This window comes from Corella eumyota, chromosome 6, assembly GCF_963082875.1.
Source record: "Corella eumyota chromosome 6, kaCorEumy4.1, whole genome shotgun sequence".
In the NCBI taxonomy this organism is placed as follows: Eukaryota; Metazoa; Chordata; class Ascidiacea; order Phlebobranchia; family Corellidae; genus Corella; species Corella eumyota.
In genome coordinates this window covers 10,237,423-10,258,032 of record NC_137495.1, presented here as the reverse complement: position 1 = coordinate 10,258,032, position 20,610 = coordinate 10,237,423, and the positions used below count along the sequence as shown (strand labels likewise).

At 28.3% G+C, this 20,610-nt stretch overlaps 2 non-coding genes across 2 annotated transcripts; one reads left to right on the top strand and one right to left on the bottom strand.

Annotated features, from left to right (window-relative positions):
* Nucleotides 1-18,404: 18,404 nt before the first annotated feature.
* Nucleotides 18,405-18,478, bottom strand: Trnan-guu (transfer RNA asparagine (anticodon GUU)). Its single transcript has one exon. It is a non-coding gene; the product is annotated as a tRNA-Asn (tRNA).
* Nucleotides 18,479-19,727: 1,249 nt separating this feature from the next.
* Nucleotides 19,728-19,799, top strand: Trnat-cgu (transfer RNA threonine (anticodon CGU)). The gene has a single exon. It is a non-coding gene; the product is annotated as a tRNA-Thr (tRNA).
* The last annotated feature ends 811 nt before the right edge of the window (nucleotides 19,800-20,610 follow it).

Sequence of the window (20,610 nt, the reverse complement as noted above, 5' to 3'; positions counted from 1 at the left end):
GCTAAGCCCAACACTTTAAATATTTTATCACGTAAGTTACGTACTATACTAAAGACCATTGCCAATTTAATTTTGGTTGGTTATTCTATATTTTATAATTAATGATATAGAACTTATTAAAATCAAAGTTTGCGCGAACCATTTTCCTGCGTAAAAATAAAAAACGATTAACTCTTATAAATTCCAAACGACTTAGCTTTAAAACTCATAAAAAGGTTATTTTTTACATAGAAAACGACGTAACAAATCCATCAACAGCAAAACGCGAATAAACAAAGGTAATTTAAATGTAATTTAAAGTTGCTTGATTATTTTTAATTATTATCTATATATATTTTTAATTATTATCTATAAATTAATAGAATTAACTCGTAAATGTATTAGACCAAACGAAAAGAAGTTGTTAAATAAAAATTTATCAAAATACTAGACTTATTGTTAATTCTATATTTAAATACATGTCATGGCACAATTTCGATTTAAGTTGAGAAAAGCCTTAAACTGAACTAAATTTTTAATAATAACAAACACTTATTATTCTTACTTATCATTAATAAGTTATTAAAGCTATTACCATATGCAGCTATATTACAACAAACAACATATAAAAACCTATTTTATTAAGGTAAAAACTTATTCTAATTAAAAATTTACGCCTACAACAATAATAATTATTTATAATAATGTTGCTGATAACAATGTGTTTCATTATGTCTAAAAAATGACTTTAAACCTGAAAGTGAATTACACAAATATATAGTTAATTACCTTGGCTAGAGGATACTGTCGTTGACAAGCGTTAATCAAATTCGTTAAATCTGTTTTGAGTTGTAACTTGAACTGAGAAATGGAGGCTAAATTTCGTAGTCCAGCATCGTTGGTACCAAGGGCCAAAACGACGTAATCAACATTTCTGAACGGTCTTCCTTTTTCAAGTTCAATTGCTCCATGACATAAACGAGCACCAGGCATAGCAATTGCGCTTAACTTGAAGGGCGCGTTGTTAGAAGGGGAAACAATCTAATTTGATATACAAAAAAATTATATTTTGAGTGAAAAAAATAAGTAAAGCCAACAAATTATTAACAAAAACCAAAACAATGTAAAATATAATCTACAGAACAATTATTTGTTTTATTTTTTTATTGTACATTCAAAAAATGTGACTACAAATTTCCAGCGCTAAAATCAAATGGAGATTTTTTAAATATAATATAAGTTAAAACAAGTAAATTTGGTTATATACTAAAGTTAACAAAATTAATAAAAATGTTATAATACCTTAGGAGACACAATGTTTCTGCCGTTACTATCTGTAACAAGCAAAACATGAGGTTTTTGGACCTGAATGGAAGCATTCAAATACGCTGTCATTTTATTGGAAACACCTAGTGGGTATTTCCAAGAACCTTTCGTTCTTCGTCCAAACGATTCATTTTGAAAGATTTTTGACATTTTGGTAATAACTTGAATAAAAAGTACAAAATATAATTGATCTTCACTCTAAATCAATTAAATTGAACTGGACCGTGAATTTGGTAAATTTGTAAAAGTAGAGCCTGCTAATCAAATTCGACGGAATTACTGATAAAAAAAATGACAAGTCTGGCGCTCTCTTTTAAAATTGACAAATGAAGCGGAACAAAAGTCATAACGCTTTAGGTTGTAATAACAAGTTTCGCAACGCGACACCTCAAAACCTCCAATTTGTGACGTCACTTAAATAGCGTATATTACGAAAATACAAAGTTTACACCTGCATTTGACCACTTTCTAATATTTTGTTCACTTTTTTGAAGATATGTCGTTGTTGGGTACGTTGTCCTCCACAAAATATCAAAAATAAATTGGAGCGACATGCTAGGTAAGTTGTCAAAACCCCCGATTTGTGACGTCACTTATATAGCGTATATTACGAAAATACAAAGTTTACACCTGTATTTGACTACTTTCTAATATTTTGTACACTTTTTTGAAGATATGTCGTTGTTGGGTACGTTGTCCTCCACAAAATATCAAAAATAAATTGGAGCGACATGATAGGTAAGTTGTCAAAACTCCCGATTTGTGACGTCACTTCTATAGCGTATATTACGAAAATACAAAGTTTACACCTGTATTTGACCACTTTCTAATATTTTGTTCAATTTTTTGAAGATATGTCGTAATTAAGTGCGTTGTTCTTTACAAAATATAAAAAATAAATTGGAGCGACATGATAGGTAAGTTGTCAAAACCCCCGATTTGTGACGTCACTTATATAGCGTATATTACAAAAATACAAAGTTTACACCTGTATTTGACCACTTTCTAATATTTTGTTCACTTTTTTGAAGATATGTCGTAATTCAGTGCGTTGTTCTTTACAAAATATAAAAAATAAATTGGAGCGACATGATAGGTAAGTTGTCAAAACCCCCGATTTGTGACGTCACTTATATAGCGTATATTACAAAAATACAAAGTTTACACCTGTATTTGACCACTTTCTAATATTTTGTTCACTTTTTTGAAGATATTTCGTAATTAAATGCGTTGTTCTTTACAAAATATAAAAAAAGAATTGGAGCGACATGCTAGGTAAGTTGTCAAAACCCCCGATTTGTGACGTCACTTATATAGCGTATATTACAAAAATACAAAGTTTACACCTGTATTTGACCACTTTCTAATATTTTGTTCACTTTTTTGAAGATAGATCGTGGTTGGGTACGTTGTCCTCCACAAAATATCAAAAATAAATTGGAGCGACATGCTAGGTAAATTGTCAAAACTCCCGATTTGTGACGTCACTTCTATAGCGTATATTACGAAAATACAAAGTTTACACCTGTATTTGACCACTTTTTAATATTTTGTTCAATATTTTGAAGATATGTCGTAATTAAGTGCGTTGTTCTTTACAAAATATAAAAAATAAATTGGAGCGACATGATAGGTAAGTTGTCAAAACCCCCGATTTGTGACGTCACTTATATAGCGTATATTACAAAAATACAAAGTTTACACCTGTATTTGACCACTTTCTAATATTTTGTTCACTTTTTTGAAGATATGCCGTAATTCAGTGCGTTGTTCTTTACAAAATATAAAAAATAAATTGGAGCGACATGATAGGTAAGTTGTCAAAACCCCCGATTTGTGACGTCACTTATATAGCGTATATTACAAAAATACAAAGTTTACACCTGTATTTGACCACTTTCTAATATTTTGTTCACTTTTTTGAAGATATTTCGTAATTAAATGCGTTGTTCTTTACAAAATATAAAAAAAGAATTGGAGCGACATGCTAGGTAAGTTGTCAAAACCCCCGATTTGTGACGTCACTTATATAGCGTATATTACAAAAATACAAAGTTTACACCTGTATTTGACCACTTTCTAATATTTTGTTCACTTTTTTGAAGATAGATCGTGGTTGGGTACGTTGTCCTCCACAAAATATCAAAAATAAATTGGAGCGACATGCTAGGTAAATTGTCAAAACTCCCGATTTGTGACGTCACTTCTATAGCGTATATTACGAAAATACAAAGTTTACACCTGTATTTGACCACTTTTTAATATTTTGTTCAATATTTTGAAGATATGTCGTAATTAAGTGCGTTGTTCTTTACAAAATATAAAAAATAAATTGGAGCGACATGATAGGTAAGTTGTCAAAACCCCCGATTTGTGACGTCACTTATATAGCGTATATTACAAAAATACAAAGTTTACACCTGTATTTGACCACTTTCTAATATTTTGTTCACTTTTTTGAAGATATGTCGTAATTAAGTGCGTTGTTCTTTACAAAATATAAAAAATAAATTGGAGCGACATGATAGGTAAGTTGTCAAAACCCCCGATTTGTGACGTCACTTATATAGCGTATATTACAAAAATACAAAGTTTACACCTGTATTTGACCACTTTCTAATATTTTGTTCACTTTTTTGAAGATATTTCGTAATTAAATGCGTTGTTCTTTACAAAATATAAAAAAAGAATTGGAGCGACATGCTAGGTAAGTTGTCAAAACCCCCGATTTGTGACGTCACTTATATAGCGTATATTACAAAAATACAAAGTTTACACCTGTATTTGACCACTTTCTAATATTTTGTTCACTTTTTTGAAGATATGTCGTAATTAAGTGCGTTGTTCTTTACAAAATATCAAAAATAAATTGGAGCGACATGATAGGTAAGTTGTCAAAACTCCCGATTTGTGACGTCACTTCTATAGCGTATATTACGAAAATACAAAGTTTACACCTGTATTTGACCACTTTCTAATATTTTGTTCACTTTTTTGAAAATATTTCCTAATTAAATGCATTGTTCTTTACAAAATATCAAAAATAAATTGGAGCGACATGATAGGTAAGTTGTCAAAACCCCCGATTTGTGACGTCACTTCTATAGCGTATATTACGAAAATACAAAGTTTACACCTGTATTTGACCACTTTCTAATATTTTGTTCACTTTTTTGAAGATATATCGTGGTTGGGTTCGTTGTCCTCCAGAAAATATCAAAAATAAATTGGAGCGACATGATAGGTAAGTTGCCAAAACTTCCGATTTGTGACGTCACTTCTATAGCGTATATTACGAAAATACAAAGTTTACACCTGTATTTGACCACTTTCTAATATTTTGTTCACTTTTTTGAAAATATGTCGTGGTTGGGTACGTTGTCCTCCACAAAATATAAAAAAAGAATTAGAGCGACATGCTAGGTAAGTTGTCAAAACCCCCGATTTGTGACGTCACTTATATAGCGTATATTACGAAAATACAAAGTTTACACCTGTATTTGACCACTTTCTAATATTTTGTTCACTTTTTTGAAAATATGTCGTAATTAAGTGCGTTGTTCTTTACAAAATATCAAAAATAAATTGGAGCGACATGATAGGTAAGTTGTCAAAACCCCCGATTTGTGACGTCACTTATATAGCGTATATTACAAAAATACAAAGTTTACACCTGTATTTGACCACTTTCTAATATTTTGTTCACTTTTTTGAAGGTATGTCGTGGTTGGGTGCGTTGTTCCTTACAAAATATCAAAAATAAATTGGAGCGACATGATAGGTAAGTTGTCAAAACCCCCGATTTGTGACGTCACTTCTATAGCGTATATTACGAAAATACAAAGTTTACACCTGTATTTGACCACTTTCTAATATTTTGTTCACTTTTTTGAAAATATATCGTGGTTGGGTACGTTGTCCTCCACAAAATATCAAAAATAAATTGGAGCGACATGATAGGTAAGTTGTCAAAACCCCCGATTTGTGACGTCACTTCTATAGCGTATATTACGAAAAAACAAAGTTTACACCTGTATTTGACCACTTTCTAATATTTTGTTCACTTTTTTGAAGATATGTCGTGGTTAGGTACGTTGTCCTCCACAAAATATAAAAAAAAAATTGGAGCGACATGCTAGGTAAGTTGTCAAAACCCCCGATTTGTGACGTCACTTCTATAGCGTATATTACGAAAATACAAAGTTTACACCTGTATTTGACCACTTTCTAATATTTTGTTCACTTTTTTGAAGATATGTCGTAATTAAATGCGTTGTTCTTTACAAAATATCAAAAATAAATTGGAGCGACATGATAGGTAAGTTGTCAAAACCCCCGATTTGTGACGTCACTTCTATAGCGTATATTACGAAATCACAAAGTTTACACCTGCATTTAACCACTTTCCAATATTTTGTTCACTTTTTTGAAGATATGTCGTGGTTGGGTACGTTGTTCTTTACAAAATATCAAAAATAAATTGGAGCGACATGATAGGTAAGTTGTCAAAACCCCCGATCTGTGACGTCAGTAATAACACGTATTTCAGTTCAGTACAAAAGTTTACTCCTGCTTTTAACAATTTTTTAATGTTTTGTTTAATTTTATTTTAATTTTAAAGTGTTAAGAACCTTGCCAACTTATTCTTTATTAGGTTTGGTTTTAATTTGTTCCCTTTAAAGGGGCTATTTTACCCCGTTATTTTTTGTATTGTACGATTATAAAATATTTGGAATCACTATTTTTTTTAATTATCCGCCCAAGCAAAATTCTCTGCTACTCTCTGCCAGCTCTCTGGCAGAAAGGTGGTGGTCTACAAACCGTATATTCAACCGTAAAATCACTTGTCGGAGAGTCACCAATTTATGTAGGGGATAAAGTCGGGAATATAAAACTTACCAGATAATATATATAAAATAACTTATAACAATTTAACTCCCAAGTAAACTGGCCTAAATTCCCAAGAAGAATATAAACATGAATTAATTGTCTAAAAATAACATTATTATATTTCTAAAATTTTGTCATGACTTAATCGTTATTTGTGTAAAACTTATTTACCACACTTAAAATCAGTATAGGTTACATTTATGAAATATAAGCGTATTATAACACTACACGCACTAAATATTACATACATAAAACTATAATACATTACGCAAAACTAACACTAATATACTAAATTAACAACACAAAGCTATATAAAACTACATTAAATAGAACTTTCGCTTAAAACATAACAAATAACTTCGGTTAAAGGGGAACTGAACTCGTTATTTCACCCAGACTAATAAAATTAGTATATTTTTTTAATTTAAATCCCCCCAAAATTTTTTTTTTCGGGGTAAATTTTAAAAATTACGGGGTTTTGAATTTTGCAGTGAAAAAAGTGCTTACCGCGCGTGACGTCACCGTAAGGGAGCCCGTGATTTCGAGACGGGCTTGCGGGTTCGTTTGGCACATGTGCCAAACAAAATGTGCTAATTGAAATGGCACATTTTATGTGCCAGAAATTGGCACATAAAAAAAATGTGCCAAGGTTGCCAAATAATTTTTATTTTTACATTTATTTTTCCTTGATGTAAGAAAGAAAGCTTAAAGACCTAAACATAGAGTAACATCAGTAACCCCGACAAAGTCTCGAGTTAAATTTGTCAGTGTGGAATATTATAGGTTGTAATTGCTCGATAATAATAAGATGCTGGTTGTGTGTTGGCAGCCGGAGTTTATACCGTTTATAGCGTTACCTCATATAGCCAGTGTTACTATAGGTATTACATGTAATGTAATTTATATAGGGCCACGCGATTTTATTTATTTATTTGTTTTAATTTTTTTATTATTATTTATTATAATAAATTGATGTTAGTGTTTAAAATCTAATTCGATTATAAATACATATATATCAAGGTAAAGGGGTTTTTAAAAATAAAATAAATTTTTATTGCCATGATTAAATCACAAAGACTTTAAAAAGTCGCACTTTTGAATATTTTATTTAAAAAAACAATGTGATTTTTGTAGAAAGGTCGAGGACGTTTGTAAATTAAAAAAAACTTACCTCAAAATTAAATTATCACTGCAAATTACAACTTGATTTTTTATTTATTTTTAGTTTACAGAAAGTTGCTTTTATTATTAATATCCACGACGTGATCTTGCAACAAACTAAAAGCCTTTATATTAAAGTATTTTCTATTGATAGATATTTATACAAACTCAAAATTAAATATTTAAATCGTATAATTTTTCTTAAATATTTTGTTATTACAGTGTTTATTGGTGGCAGAAACTTCAAATACAAATAAAAAAAATGTAGTATAGGTAAAACGCAGTATTTATACTGCAATACGTTTAAATATGTATATAACTCGTTTGTTTTCTAGTAATCTGTATTAATAACCACATTTGCTTCGATATGAAAATGCATTTGTTATTGCGTTTATAAATAACCTTAAAACATATTATGTTTTGTTGGGTTGTTTGTTGGTAAACTATATGGTACTAATAGTATTTTTTAAAAGGTGCAGTTACCAGATATATGTATTAAACTGTCTTGTTTAATAATTAATTCTACTCTATTAGTGACTTTTAATATAAATTAAAATGGAACGAATCATGCAATACAAAATCACAAACAACAAAGCACACAATAGACAAATTAAATACTAAATAATGGGCAAAAAACTAATTTTGAATCTTACTTTAAATCACAACTACTTATGAGTTTTTGCGCCCAGCAAACCAAATAAAATTTTTTCTTTATAAAAACGACAAGAAGTAAAAAATACATTACGAACAATAGAGATAATAAAAACATCTATATAAAAAGGAAATTAATGGACAATCTATGTATATTTAATTAATGGGCTTACAACTAAAATGCCAACTATAGTTTATGCCAGTGACTAGTCTTAATAAACTACTTAAAAATATTTTAGACACCTTTTATTGAAATGAGGTCATTTTCCAACTTTGAAAGTTATTTAAGTGAAAAAAAAAATCTGAATTTAAATCTTGTTAAAGGTCCAAACATTAAATCTCCTGAAAAACTTTTTGAATCTAATATATTTTGCAGCTCATTCAAGGTAAATTTCTTTTTTTTTATAATTTTTATCTTTGGTATGGAGAAGTTTGCCTTCACAACCTAAACATAGAGAAACACTGTTTACCCTAACTCAGTTTTGAGATGTTTAAGACTTATATGCATTAAGGTTTTTTAATGTGATTTTATTAAAGGTTACTAGCAGTGGTTTAGACACTAAATATCACCTCATTAGATTTTTGTATGTTTTTTGTAAATTATAATTTTAAAATCTTTCAATAACTCAAAAAAATTAGTAAAAAATTTCGCTTTTTAGAATGTTAAATTATTCGGAAAAGCGTACATAAATTTCTGGAAAAAAAAACAAAAAAGAAAACGCATATGGAATTTATTATAAAAAACAGTAATTGTTGCGCATTTTCGCAGATTTAAATATAAAATATTTTTTTAAATATAAAATATACCCACAATCGTAAATCATGAATAAATAGAACTACTGATATTTTTGAATATATAGAACTACTGATACTTTTTTTTTTCAGACCACTGATATTTTGTAATATTCCATTCAGTATTTGTTGGTTAGAACTTTTAAAATTTCAATGACGTTTGTTTCCGTCTGTCAAAGACCTTTTAATAAAATAAAAAATTCAACTACATTTATCTCTTAACTAAAAAATCGTTAAAAAATATTTTTCACAAATACTTAGTCAGTCTAGTACTAAAATTCTAACAATGCCTGTCATGTAACATAAAAAAAGGTTATTACGCAATAAATTCATATAGAATATAAATATTAGTCGCGTTTCTTTTTATTTATTACATCTCTTTGATAGCGATTTTAAAGTGATGATTGACAGTGAATCAATGTTTGCACCCCGCAATTATAAATAAAAACTAAATATTTAAAATGATCAACTAGTTATTTTGTAACAAATTTTTAGCTAGGTTTTATTATAAGACTATTAAAACTTATTCACTTAAATTTTAAAATCAATTTTAAAAATTTTTAATTTTGGTGAACAATCTAGATATTTTAATTATAACAACAAAAATAAATTTATAATTAAACTTTTTTGGTATCGCTATAGAAAAATCATGTTATCCAAAATTTATATTTTTATGTGATTTTTTAAACGTGATTAATGGTTAAACTTACGATATATAAACTATTATATTTAGAAAAATCTTTACATTATCCTTAAAATTTAAAAACTCAAAAAAAAATTTTTAACCAGCGGTTTTATTGTATTGCTTTTATATCGTGCAACAAATTAAACTTTATGCATTAATCACTAATTTTTAAAATATTAAAAAAAACAAGAAAACATTTTTAACACGTTTTATATTAAAGCATATATATTTTAACTTCATTTAAAAACGACCATTTTTTATTGGACCTGTTTTTTTAATAGCACATTTAATCCAAATTAGCATTTTTATACTTTTGACACATTTTTTAAAATTATTATTAGGTTTTGTGCATTTAATAATCATTTGACACATTCTTTTCCAAGTATTGCCCTTTTATTAAATTTGCACAATATTTTTTTTAACACACTTTAAAATCTTTTAGATTGTCCCATCTTCTCATATCGTACATTTTTTTCAAATTGACACATTTTCCAAATTGGCACACTGGCAATTCACACATCTTGTTGGATTATATCAAAACATTTAAAAAGTATATTAATAAAAAAAATCTGAAAAAAAATAAAAAACAGTTAAGTTTTAAACAGTATTTAAATATAGCATTATTTAAACATAGCTTAATTTTACAAATTGGCACATTTGATGAATTAGCTAATTTTTGCAAATTGGCACATTTTTGAGAATAAGCTCAGATTTGCAAATTGGCACATAATTCGTACTTTTACCTTAAAACATATCATTATCCTTAACAATCCACAACTTATTGGCACAAAATTAAGAATCAGTTTAGTTTTGCAAATTGGCACATAATTTATGCTATCATCTTAAAACATGTCACTAACCTTAACAATCCATAACTTATTGGCACATAACTGAAAATAAGCTTAAATTTGCAAATTGGCACATAATTTATGCTATTATCTTAAAACATATCATTACCCTTAACAATCCACAACATATTGGCACATTTTTAAAAATAACTTAGTTTTGCAAATTTGCACATAATTAAGAACTAAATCAATTTTGCAAATTGGTACATTTTAAAGAATTAGCTCAATTTTGCAAATTGGCACATAATTTATACTATTATTTTAAAACATATCATTACCCTTAACAATCCACAACATATTGGCACAAAATTAAAAATCAGTTTAATTATGCAATTGGCACATAATTAAGAATTAGCTCAATTTCACAAATTGGCACATTTTTAAAAATAAGCTCAATTTTGCAAATTGGCACATAATTTAAACCATCATGTTAAAACATATCATTACCCTTAACAATCCACAACATATTGGCACATAATTAAGAACTAAATCAATTTTGCAAATTGGCACATTTTAAAGAATTAGCTTAATTTTGCAAATTGGCACATAATTCATACTATTATCTTAAAACATGTCATTACCCGTAACAATCCACAACTTATTGGCACATTTTTAAAAATTAGCTTAGTTTTGCAAATTGGCACATAATTAAGAACTAGATCAATTTTGCAAATTGGCACATTTTTAAGAACAAGCTCAAATTTGCAAATTGGCACATAATTTAAATCATTATCTTAAAACATATCATTACCTTTAACAATCCACAACATATTTGCACAAAATTAAGAATTGCTCAATTTTGCAAATTGACACATAATTTAAACCATTATCTTAAAACATATCATTACCCTTAACAATCCACAACTTATTGGCACATAACTGAGAACTAGCTCAATTTTGCAAATTGGCACATAATTAAGAATCAGTTCAATTTTGCAAATTGGCACATTTTTAAAAATAAGCTCAATTTTGCAAATTGGCACATAATTTATACTATTATCTTAAAACATATTATTACCTTTCACAATCCACAACATATTGGAACAAAATTAAGAATTGCTCAATTTTGCAAATTGGCACATAATTTAAACCATTATCTTAAAACACACAATTACCCTTAACAATCCACAACATATTGGCACATAATTAAGAATTAGCTCAATTTTACGAATTGGCACATTTTTAAAAATAGGCTTAAATTTGCAAATTCGCACATAATTCATACTATTATCTTAAAACATGTCATTATCTTTAATAATCCACAACATATTAGCACAAAATTAAGAATTGCTCAATTTTGCAAATTGGCACATAATTTAAACCATTATCTTAAAACACATCATTACCCTTAACAATCCACAACATATTGGCACAAAATTAAGAATCAGTTTAATTTTACAAATTGGCACATAATTAAGAATTAGTTCAATTTTACAAATTGACACATTTTTAAAAATAAGCTCAATTTTGCAAATTGGCACATAATTTAAACCATTATCTTAAAACATATCATTACCCTCAACAATGCAAAACTTATTTGCAAATAACTGAGAACTAGCTCAATTTTGAAAATTGGCACATTTTAAAGAATTAGCTTAATTTTGCAAATTGGCACATAATTTATGCTATCATCTTAAAACATATCATTACCCTTAACAATGCACAACCTATTGGCACATAATTAAGAATCAGTTCAATTTTGCAAATTGGCACATAATTAAGAATTAGCTCAATTTTACGAATTGGCACATTTTTAAAAAATTAGCTTAGTTTTGCAAATTGGCACATAATTTACAGTATTATTTTAAAACACATCTTTTTCCTAATGACCTTCAACTTATTGGCACATAATTAAGAATTAGCTCACATTTTTTTGGCAATTCGGGCAAAATCTTTATTTTACCTATTTTTATGTAATTGTTATAAAGTGACAAGACACTATCATACTATGCCATATAATCAACATACAACATATATGCAATGCACTAATAACTAACTGACTATCAGACAGACATAACAGGATTGATTGTCTGTTTGTACAACACCAGTGATAATCTAAAACGTTAATATTACTTTTAATCCTTTACTATTGATTGGCACATTAACGAGCATATTTCGCAGAATGACACATAATTTGTGAAATTTTTTCAGATTGGCACATTCTAGCTTGGCATATTTGGTTTGGCACATTCTTTGTGCCAATATTTTGTGCCATTTTTTAGCACATGTGCCAAACGAACCCGCAACCCCTATTAGTGATTTCTCTTGTTTAGTTTAGTATGTAAATGTAGTTTCAAATGAGTTTAAAACTTTTATTTTTTGCAAATGCTAAATAAAAATGTGATAAACATTTGTAATTAGGTCTACATGAAAGGTTGGTGTAAAATTTTTAGGTTTAATCCACTTATTAAGGCTAAATTCGGGTGTTTGGCTATGACTGCAAAATACCAAAATGTACATGCAGACATGATACATATGGCATAGGTGATGCACACTTATAGAAAAAAAACTTACAAATGCTTACAGTCTGACATTTGTAATTTACTGTAATTTATAGCACATTTGGACAAACTTAATAATAACATTTGTACTTTGAATAACAATATATTATCCTTGTTTCTCAGAATACAATATTAAGTACTGTAGATTGATTATTAATTAGCTTTAAATTATTAACTAGCTATTTAAAAAATGGAAATGCATAATTCTACCTCCCAAACACCTGAAAAAGAGTTTGCTTCGGAAAGTGAATTCCTGCAAGGTATAGAACTGTAGGGACTGAGGTCAGGAAAATTCTAATCATAAAAAGTATCGACTCCTAAGGGTGCTCTTATCCAAATATAATGGCAGTAAAGTATAAGTCTCTTAATGTCTAAAATAGGGTTTAAGACCCGTAAGAAATGGTCAAAAATAGCAAACCGAATCTACAGACAACATCTATTTTATTAATCAAGCACGTTCATCACATATTCATCCCGAAAGTTACATTACACATATACAAAAACGGTATTTACGTACACACAACAAAATCAAGTTTCTAGGTTACATACATAACGAATAACAAAATTACGAGTACATTACACACACAAAAAACGTCTTCCGTATATCGACTACATCCTTTATTATGGTATTCTACTGTTAACTAATTCTAAATATAAAACTTTGCAAAGTAAAAATAGGTAGGTGTTTTAGCAACCAAAAAAAATATACCAACTGTCAGAAAATAAAATCGCGCAGGAAAAACACAAAAACGGACAACTGTCAATCCACATGTTTTACATCAAAAGGGTTACACTATTAACCCTTGGTGTTATTAGCGAACGTCTTAATCAAATTCTCCGACCAAATTTAAAAAATTCTTCTTTTGGAAATGTTGGTGTGATTGCAGTAGGTGACTTTCATCAGCTTCCTCTTGTTAAAGCTCGTGCTTTGTATGATATTGATCCTGGCTCCCTCCTTCCTGAACACTGGCTTCATTTTAAAGTTTACCATCTTGATGAAATTGTGAGGCAGAAAGGTGACCAACAGTTTGCGACAATGCTAAACAGACTTCGAGTCAAAGTTAACACAATCATTCAAAAATCAGACGATGAATTACTTCAATCTAAAATTTTAAACAAATATACTAATTTGGGTAGTAATATTTTGCACATATTTGGCACTAATCGTGAAGTTAATATGCACAATTCTAGAGTTATTGAAAAACTGGACAATCTGTATGACTTAAAAGCTGTTGACATTTCAAAAAATTTGAGTGGAAAAACTTGTATTAAATCTGTGAATTTTAAATATCCTGCAGCAGCTTATCAAAAAACTATAATTTTTGATGGGGTTATTCAAGTTGCCGTGGGATGTCGTGTCATGATCTTGGTGAACATCGACGTAGCTGATGGTATCTGCAACGGTTGTATTGAAACTGTAAGCATCATTGAGGGTGAAATGAAATATGGTCTTCCCCAATACATCGGAATCTCATTTGATTCCCCTAATGTTGGGAAAAATTGTAGATTAAAACAACCGTACTACAAAGAGGTTGGTGAAGATTGTCTTTTGATCGAACCACATCTTTGCCAACCTATTAGATCTGGGACCAAAACTTACAGCAGAAACCAGTTTTCAATACGTCTATGTTATGCCTGCACTGTCCACAAAATTTAATGGGATGACACTTCAAAATGCAGTCGTTGAGATGGCTAAAATTAATCGCGCAGGTAACTTGATTAGTTTAATATTGTACATAAAAAAATGTAAAGTCAATTTTTCGTGTTGAACTACATTTCTAAATAAATTATTTATGTTTTTTAGGACAAGCTTATGTCGCTTTGAGTAGATGTCAAGAGTTAAAAGGATTGCATCTCAAAAATTATAATTCGGACTTTATCCATACTAAACATTCGATTATTCAAGCTGTGGAAAAAATGCTTAAAATTATTTCGCATCAACTATTTCCCATTCAAACTTTAAAGCAACATGATTCTCATTTAGTAATAACTGCAATTAATGCACAATCTTTGTCTTTGCATATTGATGATTTCAAATCCTACCATGAACTTTTAAAATCAGATGTTATTTGTGTCAGTGAAACATGGTGTAAAGAGACAGATTGAACTACAAGGTACTTTTACTTTATTTAGTTATCTAAATATTTACTTGTTTGTTTTAATAATTTCTAGTTGGTGAACTGATAATCTCTTATAGTCGCTAATTAACTCAATTTACATTATTTTTAGGTTTGAAATCGAAAGCTATTTACTTTTACGATTTGACCGAAACAAAGGATCGCGAGGTGGTGGCATAATTATATACATAAAAAACAATTTGGATCATCAATTTCTTAAACAATATTCGGACTCCTATTATAATCAAATCATGTGTGTCAAAGTAAAATATTGTGTTATATGCGCAGTGTACAGGCCCCCTAATTCAACAACTACCAACTTTCTAAGATTTATTTTGAAAATTCAAAAATCTTATGGCACTGTAATTTTATTGGGTGATTTCAATAAAGATTTATTAAGGTAATTTTTAATTCATTATAAGATTTAATAGGAAATATTTTTAAATTATATATAGATTATAATTTTCTTATACACTAATTTTATTATTAAACATATTGTGGTTATTTAAAAAGATTATTTTTAAATTTTAGTGATCGGAGACTTCCTATAAATGAAGAATTGGTCGAAAACAATTTTCTGCAATTAATGAAGACTTCTACAACAACAAACAACATCTTGTTAGATCACATTTATACTTCAAAAAAGCTGCCTTGTCATGTGGGAATTCTTTATGTGCATTTCAGTTACCACAACGCCATTTATATCGCCTTATGCAACAATCAAAATTGTGAATATAATCAAGGTAAATCACCAACTAAAAATAAGTTTAAAATTTTTATATTTTTCAGAAGTTTATGTCGTATTTATAATATTATTTTTTACTCTACAGCTGCTGCAAATCATTTTTCTATGGAACAAACCAATAATAAGACTTTACAAACTAATTTTAAATACGAAACTCATTCAAGTTAAATCTAGTAAAAACCACACAAAACTTCAAGTTAATTCATACAACCTTTCGGACAACACTCTTATTCGTGGCAAAGCTCGAGTTATTGATTTTATGGCAAGTAGAGTTTCTCATGATTTTGTTGATTCTTTAAGAAGAATTGGTTTCAACGTGACAGCAACTATCAACGATTCTCAACGTGGATATTCTTGTGGATACATCGGTATTGGAGCAAGCTGGTCAATCTATCAGGCTGTGATGAACGACCAAGATTGGCTTAACTGCTCTGTTTCTAATGTGGATGAATCAACGATTATTCAACACAATAACATTATTGACAAACCACCATTTCACACTGCACACTTTTTAAGTAATGATGACATAATTCAAATTCTTACACAGATACACATTAGAAGCTGGTGCACATTGGTTTACTGTTGCTTATGAATTCGATAGATGCTTTTAAATTATTTAATTTTTAAAATTCTTTTTTATTTATTGTATTATGATTATTTATTTTTATTTTATTTATTCTATATTAGCAGACTTTTGTTTATTTCTGCATTGACCTATACCCTTTTATTTTTCTTTGCTTTAATTGATCTTATTTTTTCCTTTTTGATTGAATTATACACTTTTCTTTACTTTAATTGACTATACTTTTTCTTTGTTTTTAATTGACAAATTTTCTTTTTTTGTAATTGATCTTTACCCTTTCTTTTCTTTGTTTCTTGATAATTTAAATATCACTAATTAATGGGTGTTTTTTTATTAAAATTTAGGGATCGTTATTATGTTGTTAAATTTTGGTCAGTTATATATCACAGTATTAATAACTCAAAAATGGATTAAAAATTTAACTTTTGTTTGTTTATTATATTTAAATGCTTAATTGTTTATTAAAAATTATTATTTTTGTTCTTACTAGTCGAAATTTTGAAAGAAGATAACTTTTGTTCCTTAGAGTTTTGAAATCTCAAATTTTAGTATGTTGTATAATATCATAATGCGTTTCACGCCTCCTATTTACAAAATTTAATTATCACTAATTACTAATTAATAGGTATTTGTTTATTAAAATTTTAAGGTTGTTATTTATTTTTTAAATCTTGGCCATTTGTATATTATGATATCGGTAACTCAAAAATGAAATAAAATTTTAATTTTTATCACTAATTACTAATTAACAGGTGTTTATTTATTAAAATTTAAAGATTGTTATTCATTTTTTAAATCTTGGCCATTTGTATATCATGATATTAGTAACTCAAAAAGGAATTAAAATTTTAATTTTTTTTACTATTTACTAATTAATAGGTGTTTGTTTATTAAAATTTAAAGGTTGTTGTTAATTTTTTAAGTCTTGGTCAATTGTATATCATAATATTATTAACTAAAAAAAATAGAATTTTAATTTTTATCACTAATTACTAATTAATGAGTGTTTGTTTATTAAAATTCAAAGGTTGTTAATTTTTGTCAATTGTATATCATGATAATAGTAACTCAAAAATGAATTAAAATTTTAATTTTTGTCACTAATCACTAATTAATAGGTGTTTGTTTATTCAAATTTAAAGATTGTTATTAGGTTTTTAAATTTTGGTCGATCATATCTTATAATATTTATAATTCGAAAATGAATTAAAAAATAATTCTTGTTTGTTTGTTATATTTAAATGCTGGTTTGTTTATTAAAAATCAATGGTATGTATTAATCTTAGTTAATGTTTATGCATATATTTTTTATTTATAAAATTTATGTTAAAAATTATCAAATAATTTCGAACCATATTTTATTTATCAAATAAATCTAGTTATTTTTGTAATTGCAACAAAAATTATTTTAAATCACTTTTTTAACAAAGTGAATTAACGTAAAAGTTGCAACAAATATTTGCAGCTGGCCATTTACCCACAACCAGCAATTCGAATTTTTATCACTTTTGCCTATTAGTTAAACATATATGTAGTTTTACAGATGTGATCCTACAACTTGAGTTGTAATAAAGAATATTTATTTAACTAATTAAGATCACGCGAGGTGTTTCGAGAATGGAACATTACAGTTGTCGTGGCCGAGGCTATAGGTTTGAGTTCTTTGAGGCTCTGCCCGCGCAGGTTCGACTCATGCCGACAACGCATTATTTTATGTTTTAATAACTGCCTTTAGTTGTCGGTTGTTTACAAGAATATAAAATTCTGTCTAATTTCTTCTAAATTTTCTAAATTCATGTTTATTGAGTGGCTTCTGTTCAGTAGAACGAAATTGCCCTTCGTCTTTAAAACAAACATTTGCCTTTAATAAAAAGCTAAAATGAATCGTTAAAATAATGGTATAATTCCAGAAAAACGAAGTTTGAGGTTCCATGTGAAAAGAGTTTAAAACAAATTTGCAATGGAAAAATTTTAAATATAAAGAAAACTATTTTTATCTCTGGGTTGGCCTTTCGTTAATAGCCAAATGCGCCAACCATTGCAACACAACAACAACTGATTTGCGACATTTTCATTAAATTTGCAAAACATTATTATGGTAATAAAAAGGAAGCAAACAAAAAACTCGTCCCTAGGTGGGCTTGAACCACCAACCTTTCGGTTAACAGCCGAACGCGCTAACTGATTGCGCCACAGAGACGACATACAATGCTACAATTGGATTGAATATGAAGATCAAAATTATAATAATAAAAATGTAACAAGAAATATTTGACCTTGGGTGGACTCGAACAACCAACCTTTCGGTTAACAGACGAACTCGCTAACTGATTGCGCCATAGAGACGACTTTTTTACCACACTTGGTCTAAATTTAGAGATCAAAATTATAATAATAAAAATGTAATAAAATAAATTTTACCCTGGGTGGACTCAAAATTTCAAACTTTCTCTTAACAGCTAAACGCCTTAACCGATTGCGCGACAGAGACGATTATTTCGCCCACTTTGTTTGAATTTGCAAAGCAAAATTAATATAATAAAAATGTAATAATATATTTCGTTCATAAATGGGCCAAATCTTCAACCTTTCGGTTAAGAGCAAAACGCGCCAATCTATTGCGACACAAATACGACTAATTCGCGACACTTCTATTATATTTGCAAATCAAAATTATAATAATAATAAAAATGAGAAAAAACTAGTTTCGTCTTTGTGCGGGCTCGAACCTCCAACCTTTCGGTTAAAGAGCTAAACGCGCCAATGATTGCGACACAAAAACGACTGATTTGCGAAATTTCTATCAAATTTGCAAAGCAAAATTGAAAAAAAAGACGATTATATATTTGACCCTGGGTGGACTCGAACCGCAATCTTTTAATTTAAAAAGAAAATAATAATGATTTATCAAATAAAATCTATTTGTAAGTATTTTTGCTTGTTGTGATGATCAATTTAAAATTACTTTGACACAGTTATTGCGTTCTTTAAAGAAAAACAATAATTGTATGGAATATCCCTTTTTTCAATATAGATATATTAAAACAGTTTTACAAACGTTAACATGTGCATCACCAGCTTCTTTTAAACATCTTTAAAAGACGAAAATAATTTAAAAAATTCAAAATCAGATGATTGATTTAATGGAAGTTAAAGAATCTGTATTTTTTCCATTAATCTTAAAGGTTGATGAACGACTTTTGGCTATAAAAAAACTTGGAAAGTACACCTTTATCTGTTTTAAAAGACAACGTTTAACAAATCTTGTTGGATGGTGGACTAGATTGCAGAAAAAATCTTTAAGGTCAGTGTTTTTTCAAAACTCCCTTATATTGCCCACCACTTGCCTGAACATTACGAGACAGGATTGCATAACTAGTAATAACAAATTTTAACTTGTTTAAAAAAACTTTTGAATCGAATCAGTATTTTAATTATTTAGTTAGCTAGGCATTATCGCTTAGTGGTAAAGCGTCTGTCTCGTAAACAGGAGTTCCTGGGTTTAATCCCCAGTAACGCCTAATATTATTTTACTATAATGAAGTTGTTAGGTAATTTTAAAAATAATTTTTTCTGATTACTTTAAAATAAAACGTTAAATTTTAAATACCACGAAGATTTGTAAACCTATCATGACGTTTTTTATAAATTAGGCTTTTTTTTATCTTCCGACTGTAATCAACAGCTTATGCAAATTCCAACTCGCGAATGTAAAAAAAGTCGACTAAATTTTAGTAGTTTTTTGTACTTTTTCCTTGATATTTTGTGCAATGTTTTTGCACAAGTAACAGATTTAATAATTTTGATTGTTCTTAATGATTGGTTGTGTACAAGAATATGAGATTCCGACTATTTAAAAAAAATTAACACTAAATTTACTTTGAAGTCCAAAACCATGTTTGTTTCGTGGCGTCCGTTTAGTAGAACTAAATTGCCAGGTTTAATTTAAATATATGCACTTAATATAAAGCCTAAATGACAAGATTAAAATATGAATCAAATTTTTATGCGACAAGAAATGTTAAATATAAACTGCAAATTTCATAAACAAGTTATAATCAAAAGCATTCGATATACTTTTAACATTGAAAAAGAAAGTTAAAGCTTGTCAGCACATAAATAAAAATTTCGTATTAAATCAATATCAAATAATTTTTTTTATAAAAATTAAAGTAAGTTTATGTGGATTTATTTTAAATAAGTTACATACTAACCAACTATAATGACAACTTAATTTCCAATATCTTATTAGGTAAATAATAACATAGTTTTAAAAAAAACTTATTTTAGCTGTGTTTTTTTAAAAGAAAAAAGCAAAAATAGCACATAAAA